The following is a 24289-nucleotide window of genomic DNA, read 5'->3' on the forward strand; positions in this document are numbered from 1 at the left end:
TCTTAGATTAAGAAGGTAGTTGATCTTGGGGCGCCTGGGTGGCACAGCGGTTAAGTGTCTGCCTTCAGCTCAGGGCGTGATCCCGGTGTTCTGGGATCGAGCCCCACATCAGGCTCTTCTGCTATGAGCCTGCTTCTTCCTCTCCCACTCCCTGCTTGTGTTCCCTCTCTCGCTGGCTGTCTCTATCTCTGTCAAATAAATAAATAAAATCTAAAAAAAAAAAAAGGTAGTTGATCTTAAGCCACTCATTTCCCCTCACTAGGCCTAGTTTTCCTTTATATAAGATAAAAGTTACCTTTTGTTTGACTAAGATTTTCTTTTTTTAAATAAAATATGTTCTTTAAATTTCTGTGTGGAACAGTGACTTCTTGGGGTAGTTAGGAAGGCTCCCTTGCCACGGGCACATCTCTTAACCTTGTAGCCACTTCCTGTGGTCTCCGCACTACCTGCAAGTAAGGGCACCGCAACCTTCTCCATGCCCATCATTTCTCGGAATGCCAGCTTTCTCACTGCAGGATGGGGATCATTATCTTCACTCCTCACGGCCAGAGACTGTACTAAATGTTCTCTGCGTATCCCCACCTTTAATCTTCACACAGCCTTATAAATTAAACCCTATTGTTATCTTTACTTTACAGAACAGAAAACCCAAACTCTGAGAGGTTAAGACTTGCACCTAAAGTCAAATCCCAAATTAGGATTTGAATCCATGTCTGTGTGATCCCAGAGCTTAAGAACTAGTACGTACTGACAGTAGGTATACACAGATCTAAGATCCTAACACAAAGTTGACACTCAGAGGAGTAGATATGAAGGCACTGATGTCCAATAAAATTTCCTGTAGTCATGAAAACGTGTTAGTACTTTCCTGCCCAACACAGTAGCCCACATGTGGCTCTTAAGACTGAAGAAGTGAGTTTTAACTTTTATTTAATTTTCATGAGTTTAAATTTCAAGAGCCACATAAGGCTGATGGCTAGCATATCGAACAATGTGAGACTAGACACTCTGCTCCATCAGGGGAAGGTGGACTATCTTTGTAAAATAAGTATGACCCAGAGTCAAGCTGACCTGTGTTCAAATCCCGATTGACCATTTACTGGCATTTTGGCCTTAGACAAGTGATTCCAGTTTACAGTGACAAGAACAACTCCCTCATAGGATAGACATGACATTCACTCACATATTCATTCAACGACATTGAGCATGGGAGTCCTGTGCTAGATCCTGGAAATATGGTGATGGATAGGACAGGAAAGAATCCAGCCCTTAAGAAATGTCCAACCTTGGGATGCTTGTCTATAAATGTACATAATGTGTATGAGACAAGGAGCACAGTGCCAGGCACACAGTGCATGCTTGAGCAATGGAAACACAATTTATATAATGTTATATGTCAATGATACCTCAATAAAGTTGGAGGAAGCTGGGAGAAACTAAAAAGAAAGAAAGAAAAAAGAAAGGAAAAAAAAGGAAAGAAGGATGGGAGGAAGGAAGGAAGGAAGAAAGGAAGGAAGGAAGGAGAAAGGAAGAGAGGGAGGAAGGGGGAAGGGAGGAAGAGAGAGAAAGAAAGGAAGGAAAGGGGGGGGAAGGAGACATCTTCTGGAAGAGACTTGGCAATGTCTCCAGAGCATTTTGTGTTAACTCGAGAAAGTTGGGAGGGTATGCAAATGGGTCTGTTAAATAAAGAATATTCCTAGGTAAAATCATTATGCAGAACAGTTTCCCCTCTGCATAAGGTGGCAAAAATTATCTCCCCAGTGCCAATTATGTGCTTGTTAGCACTGACATTCTCAGAGTCATTACACCGAATGGGTGCCGTTTATGTAAGATCTACACTGGGTTCTATTGTAATTTTTTCTCTGTTTACAACTCGGTATAATAAATGTCATTTTTTTCAAATGTTAAGGTATTTGGTATTCAATCTAACATTAAGGCTTGGAATGTGTTTGCCCCTAAAAGGCACTCACATCCAAACACCCTCAGGTGTCATGAAATGGAACAAATATGCAGTGGGGGTGGGGGTCAGGAGACGAGAATTCCATTTCTGACTATGTCCTTGAACACGGAGCTTCCATCCTCAGAGCCTAATTGCCCCCTGTGTGATACGACGTGATCAGATGAAGTAATTTCTAAGGTCTTTTTGCACGCTTGATTTCCTGTAACCCTGTTGAGATGCTCAGCTTTTGTTGTTGTTGATTACAACCATATTAATATATTATACGTTAATATATATCATATTTTATATATAATGTATGTTGTGTTATACATTTTTAAAAGACAAATGGAGCAGGGTGGAGAGTGCAAAAATAAATGGGAGATAGATAGATGATAGATAGATAGATGATAGATAGAATCACAAACAGTGGGAAAATGATGAATTATCAAGTCAATGTTATTGAAAAAATTAAATCACTCTGTGAGGGAAAATCAAGATGGAGTCTTACCTCACACCATATACAAAAATAAAATCTGTATGGGTTTAAAAATCTAATCATAAAAAGCAAAAACTAGAAAGCAAAGAGAAAGCAGAGGAGAGTAGTTTTGTGACCTTCCTCTTGAAAACATCCCAGTATTAAAGATTAGGACAGTGGTAAAGGAGGGAATTTATTACTTTGAAGTTAAAAATTCCTGTTCCATGTACACCACAGACAAAGTTAGCACAAGCCTAATGTAGTGAATCAAGATATTTGGGAAAATAGCTAGCTAGGAAACACAGGGATCTACAAATCAGGGGAAAAAACTTAGAAAAATCCAATAGTGAAATGGACAAAATGTATTAATAAATAATTCACAGAAAAGGGAAGAAAATTACTAATATGTATATAAAAATGTCTTCAAAATTATCGATAATGGGTGACACGGAAATTGAGATAAAGTAGCCCATTATCTCCATTTGACCAACAACAAAGAGAAAGATAGCGTGGTGTCTTGGCAAAAATGTGGTAAAAGAGGAATTCTCACACACAGCTGGAGAGAGCATGAATGAGGCAGGCATCTGAGAACAGTCTGGCCAGACTCAGTGGAGTCAAGGGTGAGAATATCCAAGAGTTCAGCAAACCCACAGCTGGTCATACAGCCTGGAGAATTTCTCACTCAGGGCCATGCAGAAAGATACACCAACGGTGTTCACTGCATTCTTGTTACTCTGGCAAAATTGCAGTGTTCCCTCACTTGAGAACCAGGTGAGCCCTACCTGGTGGGAGAACTGGGAAATACTCTGCAACCATCAGAAGAAATGAGCCAGATCTATATACAGCGGCATGGGCAGACCAAAAACGATGCTGAGTAAGAAGATTAAGAGCCATAAAGAGAACTCCAAACCATTTCTGTAATATACAAATGCACATGCACCATGTACTTTTCAAAGATGCAAATACGAATGGCCAGACTGTGGGTTGGGGGGCATACAAACCAGGATGAGTGCCCATGTGGGCAAAAGGAGGAGCATTAGGGTGGAAGGTGGAGGGGAGTGATTTCAATCAAGAGTCCTTACAGAGAGGGGCTTCTCAATTCTGTACACCTGAGACCCCCTCCTAGCAAAAATCATGATTTCCATTTGTTAGGTTGTTAGGCACTCTGGTAAGGGAGATGATATGGAGATTAGATGTAGACTGGGCATATCTGTATCTAATGTATGTCATTTAAACATAGATAAGTTAATCCTCACTTTCAGCACTATTTGGAACTGGACAGATTTATATCGCTCAGGTCAGACTCAGACACAGTTCTCCAGGGTGGGGACCACATGTGATGAGTGGCTGTACACCCAGCCCCTAGAAGACACCAGCCATGAGTGGGTAGTCAAGAAAAGGATGTTCAGATGTTGTTCTGAAGCACAAAGCCCACTGTCATTCTAACTACTGATAAAAGGGAGGTGTCTGTCCTGACTCTTGACATTAATATTTTGAGGGTCCTCCTTCTTTCCTGTCTCTCTTCTCCTACCCTGACATTATCAACCAAATAGGATCCACCAAGATAAATGCCTCTCAGGACAGTCTTACAGTTTATGGGTGTGCTCCAGGGAAAACCTAGAAATTGGTACCATTCTTAACTTGCTGTGTGACCTTGGGAGCACTGAGTGTGTTGCTTCATGCCCATTGCTATGATCTGAGAGCCTATCAGCTACTGGGAACTGAGCTAAATCAGGTTAAACCCCTTGCCCAAAGCTCCAGGGTTCAAATCCAGAAAGCCAGGATTTGAACCCAGCCAATGAATCCAACTCAAAACCCATGATCTCAGCCACTGCTCGCAACTTCCAAGCACAGGCCATTTTTCAGACTTTGTCAACCCCCCTCCTTACAGTCCCTGCCTTTTTCCTGGACCCCAGGGAGCCTCAAGCCTCATGGAGCTCTTGGACCTCCTCTGCCCCCAAAGGAACCTGCGAAGGCCACTTTGCTGACCTTGCTTCTGGCTGACAACACTTTACCGTGATAAACCCCATACCGTCTGAATCTGCAGGTGGCTGTCTGTCCCCAGCCCAGCTCATGACAGCTGTCCTCAGATCAAAACAAAGTGTCCACAATAACTGGGTTATTAATCTTGCATCACTCCCTCTCCAGCCTCTTCTGTGGCCAAGAATCGCTTGGCCCCGTAATTTCTGCTGCAATCCTGGTGGATCCCACAGCTCAGGCGAAAAGAGCTGCAATCGTTTGTGAAAGGAGAGTTTGCTCATTTGGAGTTCCCCTTCAATCCAGAGGAATGCTCACATTTTAAAGGGATTCAGAAAACAGCCACCTGGCAAGATTGGTTTCGAGAATGCTCAATTTCGGACAAGTGAACTGAGGCTCAGATAGGGTAACTATGGATGAACTGAGCTAGGTTTTTTGTTTGGTGGGTTTGGTTTTTTGTGTTTTTTTTTTTGGTTTTGTTTTGTTGTGTTTTGTGTTTTGCATTGTTTTTTGTTTTCTTTTAACTGCTCATGAAGAGAAAGACCAGTATAGTCAAAAAGGCTCAATTTTGCTTTCTGGACACGAGAAAGGGTGATACCATGAAGGTTTCTGAAGGGCAACACATGATATACTTCAGAATGTCTCTGTGTCTTGGGCTCCAGGAACCAGGGTATAGACAGTGGCACCAATACTACTTAATTCTTCCAACCACTGTTACTCATTTCCTGCCAAACCTGGGCCAAGCCCTGAACTGAATGTGGAGGAACAGAATATAAGCTACACAGACTCTTCCCCAAAGGAAAGAGACCAAGACACATCATGATCTCATGAGGCCATAACTGAGAGCTGCAGAGATCAGAGGGGAGGATCTCCCCAGCTCAGGAAGGTTGGGGACCTATAACATCTTCATGTAAGGGGTCATGCTTTAGGTTTGACCTTTGAGGATGGGATGTAGACAGAGAAGATCCCCAGCAAAGGATTTTTCTTCTTAACAATTCTTGAATCCAACTTCTCCTCCTTAACCCTACCGCCACCAACCATCCCCCAATCTGGCCAAGCCTCTATCATCTCTCACACGGGATGGCTGTTGCAGATTCCTCACTGGACCTTTCTACACTTCACCTTCAAATCCTTCTTTTATATTTGAATTCTATAATTTAGACTCATGCTACCTCTCCTATTTCACACTTTCCCATGGCTCCCACTGCCCTCATACAGAAGCCACTTTCTTTGTCATGGCCTGCAGGATTCCAGTATGATCTGGTCTCTTCCGCGCTCCCCAATGCTCCCTGCCATGCATTTTACACGCAGGGCATATCAAGATGCTTGAGATTCCCTGCATATGCTATGTTGTTTCCCATCCACGTGACTCTGTGTGTGGCATCACTTTCTTCTGGAATGTCCTCCAGCTCATCCCCAACAGAGCCCTTGGCTAATTCCCACTCATCTATCAAGGTCATGCCTTGGTACCATTTCCTGAAGAAAGCTTTCCATGCCTACCACCAACCTTCACCCCAGGCTGGGTTATGTGCACAGACATTCAGTCTTAACAATAATTCATAGAGGTGGGCACTATTAGTAGGCCCATTTGTAGATGGGAAAGCACGCACAGTAAGGCAACAGCACCTGCCTTAGGTTGGGTCAAACCAAAGTCTGCATGGTCCCAGGGCCCCAGCCCTTAAACAGGATGATTGTCTACTGTGGTATACCAGGATTGGGTCACAGGACTGGGGAAGAATGCTGCCACCAGAACCCATCCTGGAGTGTAAAAGCAGAAAGAAGAAAGAATAGAAGAAGCAACACCAGCAGAAGCAGTTGGCCATGGAGTTGACTCGGTGCAATCAGGACCAAGAACAGCTGTTCCCATACTTCAGTCTCAGCTTTAACAGTGTGGCTCACAACTCCAGGGTGAACTCCAGCACTTGAGTGCTTCCCCACCACCCTCAGGGATGCTGCAGTAAGACCATTTGAGGAGGTCCTTGACCAGAGAAGAACAAGCATTGAGCCAGTATGTGGGTGCCGGAGACAAGACCCACTGAAGCAAATCTAGGATCCAGACAGAAACAAACTTTACCCCTCAATGAGGCGATAGCTTCATCTTTGTTCTCAATCTATACTTTTGTTTTTCATTTCACATTTTCTGTTTAAAAAAATAAAAAGAAAGAAAGAGCACAAAGGCTGGACTGGAAGAAAAGCCAAGACACAAAAAGGGAGACATGTAAGGTATGAAAAGGCCAGCAGGTTTAATTCCTAGGTCTGATTCATCTATCAATTAGCTGTGTGACCTTGGGTGGGTCGGATGTCCTCTCTGGGCTTTAGCTTCTGGTTCCATAAAACAGGCAGGGGCTGGGTAGATGATTCATTTGTTCATCCATTAAGCAAGTATTTGTTGAGTTCTTCACTAGGTTCTAGAGATCAAGTGATGGCCAAGGCAAGGTCACTTCTCTCAAGGAGCTTACAACCTGGAGGGAGAGGCAGACATCAACTAGAAAAATGAAAACACAACTGAACTGAGCAAACAGGAGCAGTGGAGGAGCTGGGTTGGAGGACAGAGCCAGAACTTACAGCATTTTTTTCCTAAGATCAGTGAAGCCCTGCCACATGTCACTCTCATACTTCCTTTGTTCCTGAATTAGTGAAGGAAGCTTCATTCGACGGTCCAACTCCTGATCTCCAATGCCCCTCTCCCAGGCTCTGCATTCAGGATGGTGCCTCCCATTCCACTGAGCCTGCCAGACCCTTCCACCCCACCCCCACCCCTACCCCCCACCCAACTGGATCCTGATCCCTGCAACTTCCACTTTCCCCCATTTCTCTCTCTGCACTTCTCGCCTTTCACTTCTGACCAAACTTCAGATGACGGGAACACTGATAAATTAATGATTGTAATTAATAAAAATTGACTCTGTGCTAATAAATTATTATGAAATGGCCTGTCAGGTTTTTTAATGAAATGCAAAAAGCTGCAGTAATGAGATGAGTGTGTGCACTTTTTCAGCCAAGACATGAGGAAATACATCTGTGGGGTTCTCAGGGTTCTATAAGGAAAGAATCTGGGAGAGGAAAGGCAGGGTTGGAGCAATGCTCAGAGGGGACAGGAGGAATTACCGCTGTATAGGCACCCACTAAGTTAGACATTTAGTCTATGTTAGTTTATATTATCTTATTAGTCCCATTAGAGAGCTACCATTGTTACCTCTCATTTTTACAGATGAAAACTGAGGCCCAGAAAGGGTATGAAATTACCCTAGGTCACACAGCAATAATGTTATAGAGCTGGGAGCAAGCCTAGGTATTTTGGATTCCAGACCCAACCCCAAGCTCTTAACCACTCAATTATACCACTTTTCCAAAACTCAGGATTTGGAAGCAAGGGACATGGGTTCAAAGTCTGATTCAGTCATTTGGCACTGTGACCTGAAATAGGTTGTTTAACCTCTCTGAGCCTCAGTTTATCCATCCATATGATGGAGATAGCAATACTTCTTTCACAGGCTTTTGTGCATTTACAGATACAAATGAAGCCAGCTGATGTATGTGAACACTTGTAGCCCTAAGCATCCTTCTTTTCCTCTTCCAAGTGTTTGGCACAAGAAGTTCTGTCTGTGAGAAGGTGAGGCAAGAAAAGGAGTCCAGGGGCGCCTGGGTGGCACAGCGGTTAAGCGTCTGCCTTCAGCTCAGGGCATGATCCCGGCGTTGTGGGATCGGGCCCCACATCAGGCTCCTCCTCTATGAGCCTGCTTCTTCCTCTCCCACTCCCCCTGCTTGTGTTCCCTCTCTCGCTAGCTGTCTCTCTCTCTGTCGAATAAATAAATAAAAAATCTTTAAAAAAAAAAAAGGAGTCCAATGTCATGGACAGGAGGCATGGAGGCATCCTCATTCACACCCCATCCCAGCTCTATGGAGTGTTTAATATTACAAGGTTGTTCCAGTTCTTTGTAAACTATAGCCGTGAATGTAAAACAACCGATTTTTACAACAGAATTGTTTAACCCTGCACCAATTAAAAGTACCTGTTATTAAAAAAGGTAATTATGCTGTAATTAGTTTGACACAAGACATTAAGCAGATTATTATCAAAGCCAGAGAACTAGTAACTTCAAAGCAATTTCGCCTCTTGAAAGAGGCATTTACATGCCACCATTGCAACACGATCCTCACTCAAGGCACTTTTTAATGCAAGGAAATGTGGTTCCTGACTCTTCCAAGCAGCTTAGAGCTTTATGGCAAGGAAAGCCCACATTACAAAAGAACTTGGGTGGCTAGGTGGCAGAAATTCTTTCCTGGGAACCCACATTCTAGGCAGGGACTGGTTGGCTGGTATCCTGCCTGAGCCAGAGCAAATATGGGCAGAAGCTGGTGGTAAGATCAGGAGAAGGGCTAAAGGGAATGCACCCCACTGCTCATACGTGCCAGCCACCACACTTGGGTTTTTCACTATTCTCTCCTTGACTCTAAAAAACGTATCTGTGAGGTAGGGACAATGAGACCCGATTCGTGAGAAAACAGGCTACTGACCACTAGTGTGACAAGGAGAAAGGGGATTGAATGTCCCCTAAAGCACTTTCCAAAGCAACATTGTTATCCAAAACATTTACCAAATCAAGTCACTTTTATTTCTCCTTAGCGACCTGCCAGGGGCTTTGTCCTTCCAGAAGACCCTGATTCTCTCTGACCCTCTCGCTGTGTTCTCCCTTCTGTGCCTTTTTCCTCTGCTTCTTCCGTCCCCCATTTCCTGGGGAAGGCAGAACAGGAGGCACTGATGTGCACATATTCTAAGGGAACAGCTCCGCTCAGCCAGGCACTAATGTTTCAGCACCAAGGTCAGCAGCATCGGTACTCTTCCCCTGCCACCTTCAGTAAAAACCTCCACTGGTGACTTGAGATCCCATCTCTGCCATTTACCAGCGGTGTGACCTTGAAAAATGTTTGTAACCTCTCTGAGCCTCAGTTTCCTCTCATAAAACAGGATAATAAGAGCACCTAACTTAAAGAGCCATTGGGAAGAATTCATGTCAAAAGCTGAGCTAAGAGTCTGGCACATCTAAGTTCCCAATAAATGAGAACTATTATTATTATTAACCCATGTCTCTTGATTACTGACCTATGTGCTCCCATTAGCCCATAGGGCTCTGCTCTCTAAGAGGCAGAAAAATACAGATATAAATGTAAGCCAGGCAAAGGGACAAAACCAGATGGTTCAAGAAGTAAACGAGATATCACCCCTCCTACAGCTACACAAATACTGGGGGTTTTTAGCCACTAAAATGTGAATTTCCTTTTTTCTGAATAGCCTTGTGATATTATTACATGTGACATTTATTGAGCATTTAGGCTTTACCAAGCACCACATGAAGCATTTTATATCAATTATGCCATTCAAAAATTTCAACCACTCTATGAGGCAGATAATGTTATATGCCATAAACTTATCTATTTTGCAGATAAGGAAACTGAGACTTAGAGGGGGAAGATAATATGCACTGCCACCTGCCTTGTAAGTAACAGGGAAAGACTTTGAACCCAGAACTGACACCTAGTCTTTATCCCAGGTGCCACCTTGTTCCCCCAGATCATGAAATCTCGTGGAAAAGAGACACAAGTAACTAAAAGCTAGCTGAAAGTACCAGGTACACAGTAGGTGCTCAGAAAATATGTGTCCTGATCACTCCCTTCCTTAGCACTCAGTTTCCCCATCTTTTAATTCAGGGGTTTGAACAAAAGTCCATCGATTTCAGCAGGGCTGCCAGAAGAGCATCCTAGGTCCCGGGGCCTCACCTCTCACTGGCTGTCACCCTGAGGCCCCACTTGTGTTCTTAAGGCCCCTACCCAGGCCTCTGGCCTCCCCTGAAAGGCTCTGGAGTCCAGGAAGAGCCAGAGGAGCTGCTCCGGGCAGTAGGGCCTTGAGCCCATCCTGTTGTTGCCACGACAACAATGCCGACATCAATCTTCTTCAAGCCCCTCTTTCCAGCTTGCTTCTCTCCCTCTCCTGTCAAGTCTGTGCCTGCTGGGTGCCCCTGCAGTAGGATTCAGGGCAAGGGGCTGGCACCCAGCGTATGTACAATGATAGGGCAGGAGGAAGAAGCAGGAAGAGGAGAAGGTTCAGGACTGAGATGGATCAGACTCAGTAGGGGGCTGGGAGGGATCCTGGACTCCCCACCAATCTCAGCAAACCCCATTTCTTCTCTCCTTTTTTCTTCCTGAGCACATGATTCAGAACAGGTGCTCTGCTAAGCTTTTTACATCCATTACACCCATTGAAACACCTCAGCTATACCCTCCTGTGGGACGTTTTCTATGATTGTCACACCCACCCTCAAGGGGTTAATACTTCCCACACTTCCCCATTTGTTGGGTAGGTAAACTGAGGCTCACGGAGGTTAAGCAATTTGCTCACAAGCAAGTGGCCCGGCCAACATTTAACCCATCTCTGTTTGGCTGCAAAACCCAAGCCTTTCCACTGCACCAGGAAGTCTTGGGGATCAATTTGGCTGATGAAATCAATACTTACATGTTTGGCTGTTGATTTGCTTTGTGACTTCAGGANGCGGTGCCTGGCTGGCTCAGTCAGTTAAGCATCTGCCTTGGGCTCAGGTCATGTCTCTCACTCCTGGGATGCAGCCCCACATCAGGCTCCCTGCTCAGCAAGGAGTTTGCTTCTCCCTCTCTCTCTGCCCGCATCCCCCCCCCTGCCCCCCCCCCAGCTTAGGCTCGCTCCTCTCTCTCTCTCTCTCAGATAAATAAAATCTTTAAAAAAAAATACTTCCCACACTTCCTCATGCCTCCTTCAAGACACCAATTATACTGTTTTACATGAATTAACACATTGATTCTCATAATAATCTTATGAGTTTGGCTCTATTGTTATCTTATGTTGCCTATTATAATCCCCATTTGTTGGGTAGGTAAACTGAGGCTCGCGGAGGTTAAGCAATTTGCTCACAAGCAAGTGGCCCGGCCACCATTTAACCCATCTCTGTTTGGCTGCAAAACCCAAGCCTTGGGGATCAATTTGGCTGATGAAATCAATACTTACATGTTTGGCTGTTGATTTGCTTTGTGACTTCAGGAAGGAGCTGATGTGTCCCAAAACATGGACTGAACATAGCAAAGACCAGTTGACTTGGCCTCTGGCCTCTGAATGCTCTCAGGACCCTGGTTCTCTGCTCAGGAATCTAGGCCATGGTCCCTGGAAAGAGAAGTGCGTCAAGATTAACAACCAGCAGTTCCAAGGCCTGAGAGAGTCTCTTCCCAAGGTGATGATGTAAAGTACCGCATTTACAGAAACCACTGAAAGGGCCTTGGGTGAGCCACGAAAGTGCTATACACACACACACACACACACACACACACACACACACACTCTGAATCCCCAAGAAGGGTCACAGCTGACAGGATGCTTATGGATCATCTTCCCCCCACACCCACCACAAGATTGGAAAACTGAGACCCAGATCAGGATAAGAACACATCCAAAATCATCCATCCATTAGTAAGAAACAGAGCCAGAAATTGAACCCAATCTCTTTGATCCCTACTCTAGGATCCTTCCTCTAGTCCCACATTAGAGCGGCTTTGCGTGTACTGTTCCAGCCACCATGATCACCACACTGACTCCAAGTGATGGACTCCATCTCATCCTCCAAGCCTCCTCTGTGACGCAAGTGAGATGTGGTTCCTCTTAACTCCACCTTTCCTTCTCTCTCACTTCTAAATATTTCAACTAAGACACAGTTCCACTTGGGTTAGTAATCTCTGTGCTTACCGTTAGAAAATTCTGGTGTGGTTCCAAAGACATTGAACTTCCCTGAACGTAACATTTTTACCAGTATCCACTCAAAGACTCAGAAATGTAAGTTACCTACTGCCTGACAACCTATTCCTGTCTCAGAACGTTTCTAAAATTACAGTGAACGTTGTGTTAACCACCACAGCTAAAAATCAAAATGATGGATTTCTCTCAGGAAACCAATCCTAAAATGTTTCCTCTCCTGACAGTCAGAAAACTCACTCTCAATTTGTACTATTATGATCCTTGTAATCACTTTCCACAATTACATTGTCACTACCCTTCACCTTGATGTTGAGAAAGTTGAGACCCGCTGACCTCACTTGGAGGCACTTCCTGTCTCAGCTCCAAGACCTGCAGCTGCTTCCTGTAGATGAGAGCCAATCACAGCAGAGCTGGGCTGAGCCCTTCCAGGTTAAAGACAGACTCTTTTTTTTTTTTTTTTAGCAAAGTGGAAGTGGCCGTTCTCATGGATCAACATGGAAGACCTTGTGCTACCCCACCCCACCCACCACACTTACACAGCCCTCATTTTCTGTTTTTCCTCTGTCCTATCCCATTTCATCTAAAAAAAAGAAGGGGATATGTGATTGCTCTAATGTTCAATCGGAATGCCAGGGAGGTACATCTGATCGGTGGCCACTTCCACCCTGAGCTAAGTAATTCTGAGAATGTTACCAAAAAATGGAGCGCCTGTAATTTTAAGAGCTGATGAACTTGAATAAATACCAAAATTTTCATTTATTCTCTACAGCCAGCAGTCTCCATAGAATGCTGTCCCTACAGCCTGGTTTGGAGTTCTCACTCCTTCACTTACTACCAAATGCACAACTTTGGGTAAATTGCTTTCTTTCTCCAGACCTCAGTTTTCTTCTCCCCAAAAGGGAGAATTATAGCAATTTCTGCAGGGGGACATTGGGATGATTCAAGGACATAATACGAGTAAAAGTCTTAGCCTATAGGAAGCATCCAATGAATGTTTCCTTCTTGGCCAAGTTGGAACACAGGTTTTCACAGTTTTCAACCAGCATCTGGCCCTCTGAGGGACAGGATGAACCAAAGATAGGGTGGGCTAGTCACTAGAAATCAGTAACTTGTCCTGAGTTTTGTTTTCCGTCATGCTGCCAGCCAGCTGTGCGACTCTGAGAAAATCGCTTAACCTCTCTGAAGGTCATTTTCTATAATGTGTACAAATTGATCGACACTACCCCCAGAGAGTTGCGAGAGTCAAATGATTCAACGTGTCAAAATGTTTTTGCAAACCCCCACAGCTTCCGNAATGTTTCCTCTCCTGACAGTCAGAAAACTCACTCTCAATTTGTACTATTATGATCCTTGTAATCACTTTCCACAATTACATTGTCACTACCCTTCACCTTGATGTTGAGAAAGTTGAGACCCGCTGACCTCACTCGGAGGCACTTCCTGTCTCAGCTCCAAGACCTGCAGCTGCTTCCTGTAGATGAGAGCCAATCACAGCAGAGCTGGGCTGAGCCCTTCCAGGTTAAAGACAGACTCTTTTTTTTTTTTTTTAGCAAAGTGGAAGTGGCCGTTCTCATGGATCAACATGGAAGACCTTGTGCTACCCCACCCCACCCACCACACTTACACAGCCCTCATTTTCTGTTTTTCCTCTGACCTATCCCATTTCATCTAAAAAAAAGAAGGGGATATGTGATTGCTCTAATGTTCAATCGGAATGCCAGGGAGGTACATCTGATCGGTGGCCACTTCCACCCTGAGCTAAGTAATTCTGAGAATGTTACCAAAAAATGGAGCGCCTGTAATTTTAAGAGCTGATGAACTTGAATAAATACCAAAATTTTCATTTATTCTCTACAGCCAGCAGTCTCCATAGAATGCTGTCCCTACAGCCTGGTTTGGAGTTCTCACTCCTTCACTTACTACCAAATGCACAACTTTGGGTAAATTGCTTTCTTTCTCCAGACCTCAGTTTTCTTCTCCCCAAAAGGGAGAATTATAGCAATTTCTGCAGGGGGACATTGGGATGATTCAAGGACATAATACGAGTAAAAGTCTTAGCCTATAGGAAGCATCCAATGAATGTTTCCTTCTTGGCCAAGTTGGAACACAGGTTTTCACAGTTTTCAACCAGCATCTGGCCCTCTGAGGGACAGGATGAACCAAAGATAGGGTGGGCTAGTCACTAGAAATCAGTAACTTGTCCTGAGTTTTGTTTTCCGTCATGCTGCCAGCCAGCTGTGCGACTCTGAGAAAATCGCTTAACCTCTCTGAAGGTCATTTTCTATAATGTGTACAAATTGATCGACACTACCCCCAGAGAGTTGCGAGAGTCAAATGATTCAACGTGTCAAAATGTTTTTGCAAACCCCCACAGCTTCCGCCCTGAAGAAGCCATGAGTGACTAATAAACAGTGTCATTTACTGCCTTCCAGAAGTATCATAAAGAGAACTCAAATGGACACTTTTAACTTCCTAGAAGAATTCGTATATAATGATGAGATTTGAGCTGTGTAGCAGGTGGGAGAGGAACTTGGGGGCTGGAATTCACACCTCTATTGTCCCATAAGGTCTTTGACCCCTTCTTTCCATGGTCATCTTGAACTGAACCCCCAGTCAGAGCCAGCCCCTTCTGAAGTTCACCTTGCATAGCAGCACCCACCCACACTCATGATGTGGGTGAAAGCTACTGTCAGTTGGGGACAGGGGACTTCATACAAAATACCAAAGCTCAGTTCCTACCCCTGCCCCCTCTCCCCGGATTCTTGAATTGGTCTGGGGCAGTCCTCAACAGGGGGTGATATATCCCCCAGGAGCCATTTTTGGTGGTCACAAGACTAATACATCACTGCTGGCATCTTCAGAGTAGAGGCCAGGAACACTGCTCCATATCCCACACTGCACAGGGCAGCCCCCACTACAAAGAATAATCCAGTCCAATATGTCAATAGTAGTGAGCTGGAGAAGCCCCGGTCTGGGGTGAGGCCCAGTCATTGGTATGTTTGGAAAGCTCCTCAGGTGATTCTAATGAGAGCCACTGGGTTAATCAAACACTCAGCAATTAGCCTTAGGGAATTAGAGTCTTTTAGATGAAGCCTCCATAATCGGCCAGCTGTTATTAAATCATCAATAGCTGCGGCCAAATTAAACCCAGAGTTAAGAGTGCTTCAAGCATTGACTTATCCACTCCGACTAGGGCAAGCAAACGTCCAGTTTTTCTCGGACAAAGGGGGTCCCCAGGATATGGGACTTTTCTGTTGTAAGACTGGGACTGATTGAAGACTTAAGATTGTTGAAGACAAGTTGGTCACCTGCATTTCTGCCGCTTTCTTGTTTCCTCCACTCTGCATCAATCCATTATTTATTGAGCTTGTACAATATGCCAAGCCTATACAAACACGTTACCCATAGTAGCTTACATCATGCTCAGAACCCAAAGAGACAGATGTGAAAATCATTTCACAGGAATCCAGGGGTGAAATTACCTGACCACAGAGGTCACTCATCTGGTTAAGCATTTGAGTCAGGACTCAGACCCAGGTCCCCAGACTCTGCTATCCTCACCAATAGACCACACTGTTTCCTTCAGTGAGTGACTTGATGCCCAGCACAGAGGCCAGGGATGCGATTCCCCAGCAGGGAGTAATGCTATTCCAGGTTCTGCAGCCTCTCTGCCATTTCCATTCATCCCATCCTTCTGTTTTCTGTTTCTAGGTTGGGGACCAGTCCATTAAAAAGAAAAGAATGAAGACCCTGTAAATGACCTTCAGCCAAAATTCATGAACAAAGGCTCTGCGGAGTTACTGAAATGCTGTGGCCTTGCGGTTAAACGAAAGAGGAAAGAGAGCCATCTTGGTGCCCACTCTGTTTCTCTGCATTTTAGATCTGCACTCCCTAAAGCACAGGTGACGATCTCCACAGTACAGAGAAGGAAACTGAGACCAGAGAGGTGAACACGAAGGCCATCCTCCTGGTAAGGGGCGAATGTGTTTTTCGAACCCTTGTCTGTTTACTCCAATGCCCATGCTTTTAGCATTTTATTCCACACCCTGTGGGGAAGCCTGACTTCTTGTTGATTTAACAGCCCAGCGTGGGCAAAGCGCCCCTAACAAATCCCAGAAGATTGTCTCGGGGAGGTGTTCGTGTTGTGCAAACAGCATTACACATGTCCTGGGCTTTGAAGCACCGTTTCAAATATTGACGAGGCCCATTAAATAATTCCAAGAGAACAGGCTGCCTTAAGTGGAACAGGAACTGAACTTCAGAACGGCTGGTGCAAGGACAGACCTCACTGGTGCCCTGGCACTCTGCGCAGCCATGTGCACAGCAGGGCACACACCCGAGCACAAGCACCTGCCATCCTCTGCACACCTCACCTCACTCCCTCCCCAAGTGCCCTCCGAGGTGTGAACCCCGCAGTGCCCTGTGCATCTCTAGGAAATGATATTTTATTAAATAAACAAACTGGAGCCGTTCCTGTAGATTTATGAACAGTTCTTCAAGTCTCACTTGTTCGACCCACCGCAGATTTACAGCCCTGCATTAACCTCGTGAGCGCTCATAACATTTACTAAGATAACGTTGGCAGGAGGGAGAAGGGATTTTTATAGCCGAGTAATAATTACAAAATGCAGGAAGGACTCGGGAACCTGTTTATTAGTTATGCCAGGTGTGTGGTCAATGGTGGGATTGCACATTCTATACAGGTTTCACTGGCAGAGATCAATCCCTTCTCTCGTGAGCTGGCTTTGCCTCCACAGCTCCTCTGGAGTCTCATTTCTACTTTAAGAGCTCGAGTCATCACCACTGTGATGGGGCAGCAGTCTCCGAAAGAACGGAAGGGGCAACTGCCCAGGTGACCCGCCATTCGAACTTGGCCCACCCCTCCGGAGAGTGAGCCCCAAGTGCATCCTTCGAACCTGGAGGGAGGTCACTCCCATGGGGTGCGACATCTCTTCCCTCTCAGAGAGAGTGATTGCTTCTGCAGGCTCATTCTTGCCAACAGTGTTTCGTTTGGTAAAAAGGGAGACATGCGTCCCCTTTAGCATCCATGCGTGATAGCATTGGATGCTGAAGGGGAGTTGGGAGGGAGGGGGTCTTGCAAAATGGGCAGGAAATAGGAGCGAGCTAAACAGTAGAGGAGTATGAGTAATAAGAATGACAATAATCTGGGCTGCATCTAAGAATCAAGGGGTTTGGCGCTTAAAACCACAGGTGCCTGGACCCAACCAGTGAAACTTGATCCTCAAGGGATGTGGATGGACATGGTGTTTTTACAAACTCCTCAGAGATGCTGATGCACAGAAGGACTGTAGACCAGCAGATTGGCCCTACAAAGCCCTTTCCTATTTCTTTGGCCTCTCTGGCTTCTTGAAGGATGGTCTGCAAACCAGCATCTTCTGCCTTACCTGAGAGCTGGCTGGAAATGCAGAATCTCAGGCCCTCCCCCTGACTTGCTGGATCAGAACCCCAATTCCAACAAGACCCCTGAGTGGTTGCTGTAAGCATCACATTTGAGAACACTGCATTGGAGCATTCGAACCTCAGAGATGCCACCTCCCCCCAAAGTAGGAAAGAAGAGCCGTCGGTTGGCCTCCCCGTGTTGCAGGGGAAGATACTGAGGCTCAGAGAGGTCTAGCCACCAGCCCAAGCTCACAGAGCCAGGTCCCAAAGCCAGTTCCCTGCTGTCCTTCAGCATCTCAGACCCACACACAGATACACGGGGGAAATCCAGGCACCGTGGCAGGTGCTTGTGGGCCGGAGCTGAAAATGAGCTGGAAGAGGGGTGCCCTGGGGAAGGGGCTTTGTGAGTGGTTGTCAATTAGTCACCGGCCTTCTGCAGCTGGCAGAGTGGGGCCTTCTTCCCGCCACCCCCTCCGCCGCCTCTGCCCTCTCTCCCTTCGCCTTCCAGAGCCTCCTTGAGATTTGAAGCTCAAACAAGAGGGTATGAATAATGTAGCGTGATCCCTCCTCTTGTCTCCCCCAATCCTCAGAGGGTGAGCAAGGCTCCTTGTCTGCCTCATTAGTGGCCGTTCAACCATTTGATTTCGGTAACAATGAGTGTGCCTTCCTCAGAATTTTCATACCTATTTGCGTCACCGGAGTCAACACTGAATTTTTGAATCCACATAAAATTTTAATGGAGCAATCTGCATACTGCACACTCTCTCCCCCCGTACCCACCACCCCAGCCCCAGTCCCAACAGGCAGGGAGAGTGGCTGAGGACAGACCAGTCACAGAGAAGTGGGTGGGAGCCCAGTGGACTCACAGCTTTGAGCCTGGGTGGGGCAGGAGGCCATTGGGAGACCTCCCCCTCCCAGGCGTTGAGAATGTCCTTCCAGTTCATCTCCTTGCACCCAATTTCAGGTTAAGGGTTAGGAAGTCCACTCTGGAGCTCAGAAGGGTCACCATTTCCTGGCTGTGTGACCTAAGGTAAGCTTCTTTACCACTCTGAGCCTCAGTTTACTGTAAAATAAGGATTAGAACAGAGTTGTTGCCAGGATTAAATGAAATCATCCACATAGAATGCTTAGTACACATTATTTACTATTATTATTATTATTATTATTATTATTATTTTGTCTTTCACCCTACGTAGGGCTGTAACTATGCAATTTGCAAAACATGATCACATATTTGTTTTTTCCATCTCACTTCGGCTTTGGTAGCAGACAGACCTGAGTTGATTCTAACCTCACCTCTTGCAAACTAGATAACACAGAGGAAGGGACCTTACCACCCTGAGCCTCAGGTTTTCCACTGATCTAACGGGGAGATCGACCCCTACCTTTTAGGAATGTTGTCAGGATCCAATGGGAGAAAGCACATAAGACGCCTAACACCGCCTCCCACGGAGCAGCCACTACACAGAGGAGGGTCTTTCTCATTCTAAGCACACTTTTTTTTTTCATATGTTAGCTCCGTGAATTCAGGGCACATCTTACCATTGTGGTCGCATCCTAGATTCAGTGAAACGTAATGATATTATTACATTTGTGGGTACTTATTAAACACTTGCTCCCATGCCAGGCATGTATTACGAACTGCTTGGGAGCTAGCCCATGATCCTTGCAATAATCCAGAGAGACAGGTGTTATCCTTTTTTTTTAAGATTTTATTTATTTATTCGACAGGGGGAGTGGGAGAGGAAGAAGCAGGCTCATAGCAGAGGAGCCCGATGTGGGGCTCGATCCCATAACGCCGGGATCACGCCCTGAGCCCAAGGCAGACGCCCAACCGCTGTGCCACCCAGGTGCCCCTAGACAGGTGTTATCCTTAAGCATGCTTTGAGGATGGGGAATAAGGCTCCAAAGAAGTGACGCAACCTCCCCCTGGGTCCCCCAGCTGGTGACAGGGGAGTCCCAGGTTGCATTACAGAATTCCCAGTCTTAGGAGCTCGTTCTCTGCTGGCTTTGCCCCATCTCGGTGGGACCGCTCAAGGAGCAGCGCGGCCAGGGAGATGGTGCAATTTGCCCAGAGCAGCATGACCAGTAAGCAGCAGAGCTGGGATTGGGACCCAAGTCCATGGTATCACAAATGCCAAGCTCTTTTTGCCAGGACCACACCAGGGCAGGAAGAAGGATGGAGCCATCCTTCTGCATCCAAAACGCAGTGCTGATTGAGGGCAGAGAAAGGGAGGGGGCCGGAGAGCTGCCCTGGGACAGGACCCTGGAGGCTGGAAAGAGCAGAGAAGGGGTCTCCACCCCTTTGATTCCACTGACCACTGACCTCCTTCCTCGGGGGGTGCCCAGTGCAGAGATTCCCTGGTCCCACCTGACACAGAGAAGAGAGGGGAGTGAAACACGGTCCCTAACCCTGCCCCCCACGGCCCTGCGTTCCTCACCAGGGGTAATGAAATGGAAGGAGTTTCTGCTGAGAACGGTGATCACTAAGCTGCCAACATGAGTGAGAAAAATCAATTCATAGAGTGCAAGAGCGAAGGGACTCGTTGAGTGGGGGAAGGGCTGGAGGGGAGGGCTGGAGGAAGAGACAGAGGAGAGACACCTGGAGTGGGGAAGGAAGGGTGCTTGATTGAGGTCTTTAGTAACAAATTGCTTTATTGAGGTAAAACTCACATGACATAAAGTAACCATTTTTACCTGTCTGATCCAGTGGCATCTGGTACATTCCCAGCGTTGTGCAAACACCACCTCTAGGGAGTGCCCAACTTCACCACCCCCAAAAGGAAGGCTCATGTTCAGTAAACAGTCACTCCCTGGGGCGCCTGGGGGGCTCAGTCGGTTGGGCGTCTGCCTTCGGTTCAGGTCATGACCCCAGGGCCCTGGGATCGAGCCCCACATCGGGCTCCCTGCTCAGTGGGGAGTCGGCTTCTCCCTCTGCCCCTCCCCCTGGCTCGTGCTTCTTCCTCTCTCTCTCTCAAATAAATAAAATTTTATCCAAAAAATGATAAATAAAAAAAAAATAAACAGTCACTCCCTGTTCCTTCCTCCCCTCAGACCCTGGCAACTACCAGTCTGCTTCCTGTCTCTGTTCTGAATATTTCATATAAATGGGATTATACAATGAGAGGCAACCTTCTGTGTCTGCTTGCTCTCACTGAGTATCAGGTGAGTACCGGCACACGAATGTCTGCGACGGCAATATTCCCAAGAGCCAGAAAGTAGAAAGAATTTGAGTGCCCATCAACAGATGATTACACAAAAGGTGGCCTGCCTGTCCCGTGGAATATGACTCACCCGTAAAAAGGAATGAAGTACTAATACATGTTCCATGGAATATGGATGGACCTTGAAAGCATTTAATTCCTTTTCTATTTGACTTTTCTTGCCCTTACGGCCATAACTGTGCTCCTGAATGGCCCAATTCAAGTGCCTTCACTTCCTGCTACAGACAGATGTTGGCCAAGCCTCCACCGTGGGCAGGATGCTGGACACATCAGGGTTGAAGGTCATTCGGGCCAAGATCAGCACTCGGCTCCTTACTGACTTGCCCTCTGACCCCAGGCAAGTCCCTTCCTTTTTTTTAGTCTTGTTGTCTTAGAATGAGATTCAGGGTCTCTCACTGGGTTGGCGAAAGATTTCCATTAGATCAGGAAGAGAGCTCTGGATAAGCTGCAGAACTGAATGAGTGTTGGATACTGTCACCATGGTTGGACAAGAAGAAACCCCAGAACCTTCCACCCACAGTGGAGTTTGGGAGGGAGGACACAGACGGCGGAAAGAGAATTCATAGCAGAGGGGAGCTGGTGGGAATGGAGGACCTCAGAGAATAACTGTCATATAAAATCTAAACTCCGGCTCCCGGCCCCCTGGACATGTGGGACCAGCACTGTCACCCTCTTGGACTTCGGCTGGATTCCAGGACTCATCCAGCTCGCCTCCCTCATTTCACAGAAGAAGAATCAGACACTCAAGGAAGGGAAGCAGTTTGCTCAAAGGCTAACAGAGAACTCTCCTTTCGTTTGTGGCTGACATCCCGTGAAGATGGCAGGTCAAATACACCCTTCCCATAAAACCCAATAAAATGACCAGGAGAGAAATCTGTAAAGGCATAAACTTGGAAGGACATGGACCAGGTAGGCAAAGGCAAGAGCTATGTGGTCTGGAAATTGGAAAGCACGTGGACAGGGTAACTGACCTGGCGGATTGCGTATAGCGGGAACCTAAGCCAGCGGTGGGGACGCTGAGGTCCCGCCCACCCGGTACCCACTTGTTACATCACCCCGTTCACTTTCATTTATCACCTTCTCCATACGGGCCCAGGATAAGATGTACAGGACTCCCCAGATCATGCCCTCAAATAGCGTGTGATCTTTGGGGGGCAACAGAGAAAGCAAGCAGACAAGGCAACATGAAGAGTGCTTCGGTAAAGGCATACAAATAGTACAGGAGATTTCCCAGAGAGGGAGCAATGCACCCTTTGGGGGGATAGGTGGTAAGCGTGGGAAAGGACAGAGGACTTCGAGCCAGCAACTGAAGAACCAAGAGGAAAGAGAGCAGGAAGCACTTCCCGCTGCAGGAGCAGCACACGCAAAGGCAAGCACGAGTAGGAACATGAAACTTGCAGGGAAGAAGAGGCCAGAGACACCTCCAGGTGGCAGATCATGAAGGACCTAGTAAGCCGGAACTCAAGGATGCTAGGGAGGCATTGAAAGGCTCTGAGCAGTGGTGTGACAAGGTTCCAAAAGATTGACTGGAGGCGTCATTAGAATACCCATCGAGGTCTCCTTCCCTGTCTCGTCCTTTCTTCCACAAGCCTTCATTGAATGCCTACTGTGTGCACAGCCCCATGCTGAGTGCCTGGGGCCGGGAGCCCGTACCCACGCCGCAGGGCATGGCGTGATCGGTCAGAGCGGCTGTAATTGGGCCCCTGTCTGCAACTGCCATTTCCTGTTGCTTGGAAAAGACTTCCCACTGAGTGTCAAATCTGCACCTGCTGGCCCTGCACGCTCGCATAAAAGTCTCTGGGAAAAAAAATGGATTATATTCATTCTCTTAACCTCACCCCAACCTGAACATAAATCGTCTCTGTTTATAACACTTCTGGCATTTTGTGCATTTTGCCGAGTGACATAAAATGACAATAAATTTAGACCCCACCAGCAGAAAAGTACCTAAAATGCCACATGTCACTAATATTGACAGGTTCTAAAAGTAAAACTTGGAAATGGTTCAGGCGACATAAATTTAAATAAAAATATATACTTTGTCCTTGAGAGGGAATCAGCTAAAATTAAACCTCGGTGTGGGTGGGATGTCCAGGAACATGAGACAGAGAAACGTTAAGGGTGCCTGATTCAGCCTGGGAGGCCAGAAGGACCGGATGAAAACCCAAGCCAGGCCCTTGATAGAAAAAAAGGACTGTTCTTAAAAAATGCGCTCCCCGGTCCTGTGGCCACTACCTTCAGATGGCTATTCACATTTAAATTTAGGGTAATGCATTTAAATACATGGTTATTCAAATTTAAATTTAAACGCAATTAAAATTCAGTTCCTCAGTTGCCCTGGCCACATTTCAAGTGTTAGGTAGCCACATAAGGCTAGTGACTGTCTCCTCCGAGGGCAGGTCTAGAACAACATCACAGAAAGTTCTATCAGACAGCTAGCTGTCTTAGAGCAAGAAGCATCCATGGGGTGCTCTAGCCACCGACACCTGTGAATGTCCTCCTTCCGATCTTCCAAGCCATCCCCCCTTTGATGCCTCCTCCTTCCCTTCCCTCCCCCCACCGCTCTTTCTTTCTCTCTCTCTCCCTCACCAACTTTCTCTCTCTGCCAATCTGCCTGCCCCCCTCACTGCCCCTCTCTTGTTTCTCTCTCTTATGTATTTCTCTAAAGCACAAATAAATCCAATTCGGAAGACTGGCTCAGATTTGAAACTGGAGTTCAAAGTCCTGCTTTACCTCTTAACAACCTGGAGAGCTCAGGCAAGTGCCTCTAGCCTGCCTCTCCTCCAAACCGGTAATTCTGGAGAGAATATTACCTCCAGCGCGAGGCTGTTGAAGGCATCGAGTGTTCAGTGGCCCACAAAGCAGGTGCTCAGCGACCCAACTGTTTTCTTTCTTGTCCTTCATCACAAATTATCAGAGGCTTTCAAAACTGTATCAACTACAGACAGCCTCTTCAACTCCGAATTTGAGACTCACCAAATGTTTCCAGTTTCAGCTCCGGCTCCAGCCTCTCAACCCCCTTCCCGCCTTCCAAAATGTTCTGTGCACTTTCCTACTCCCTGCCTTGGCATGTGCCCTTTGCCCAGCCCGGGGTATCCCTTTCCCCTTCTGTCCAACTTTTATGATCCTACCGTCAGGGAAGGGTCCGGCTCAGAGACCACCACCCCCTTCTGGATGCCTTCTCCTTATTCGCTGCCGCTTCTAACACCGGACTGGTTAATGATGAAGGCAAGAACGTGGATAGAGAAATTAAAAGGGCAAGTCTGGCTCATTTCAGGCAGACAGGAAGGAACCTGGTTCCAATCTCTGGCTGAGATGGCTGATTTCTTTCATCCAGGTCGACATTTACTGGGCACCTGCTGTTTGTATGTTCCTGCCCAGCGGGACACAGGGATGTGACAAGCAAATATCTTTCCCAGAGGAGTCACAGACTGATGGGGAAAGAGACCCTCCCTGGAGAGAGTCCTCCACCATGTGACAAGTTCTGGCCACACAAAAAG

General features: G+C 46.5%; 1 long non-coding RNA gene across 4 annotated transcripts; it reads right to left on the minus strand.

Moving 5' to 3' along the window:
- Nucleotides 1–6629: 6629 nt before the first annotated feature.
- LOC109491282 lies at nucleotides 6630–24027 on the minus strand. 4 transcript variants are annotated; one of them, XR_004629174.1, is made up of 3 exons: nucleotides 23921–24027; nucleotides 11428–11580; nucleotides 6630–6853 (listed from the first exon to the last, which is right to left on the minus strand). It is a non-coding gene; the product is annotated as an uncharacterized LOC109491282 (long non-coding RNA). The 4 variants fall into 4 exon arrangements; XR_004629175.1 differs by lacking the exon at nucleotides 23921–24027 and adding an exon at nucleotides 23766–23895; XR_002144621.2 differs by lacking the exon at nucleotides 23921–24027 and adding an exon at nucleotides 12468–12519.
- Between the last annotated feature and the right edge of the window lie 262 nt (nucleotides 24028–24289).

The sequence above is a fragment of the Ailuropoda melanoleuca genome, chromosome 12, assembly GCF_002007445.2.
Source record: "Ailuropoda melanoleuca isolate Jingjing chromosome 12, ASM200744v2, whole genome shotgun sequence".
Classification (NCBI taxonomy): Eukaryota; Metazoa; Chordata; class Mammalia; order Carnivora; family Ursidae; genus Ailuropoda; species Ailuropoda melanoleuca.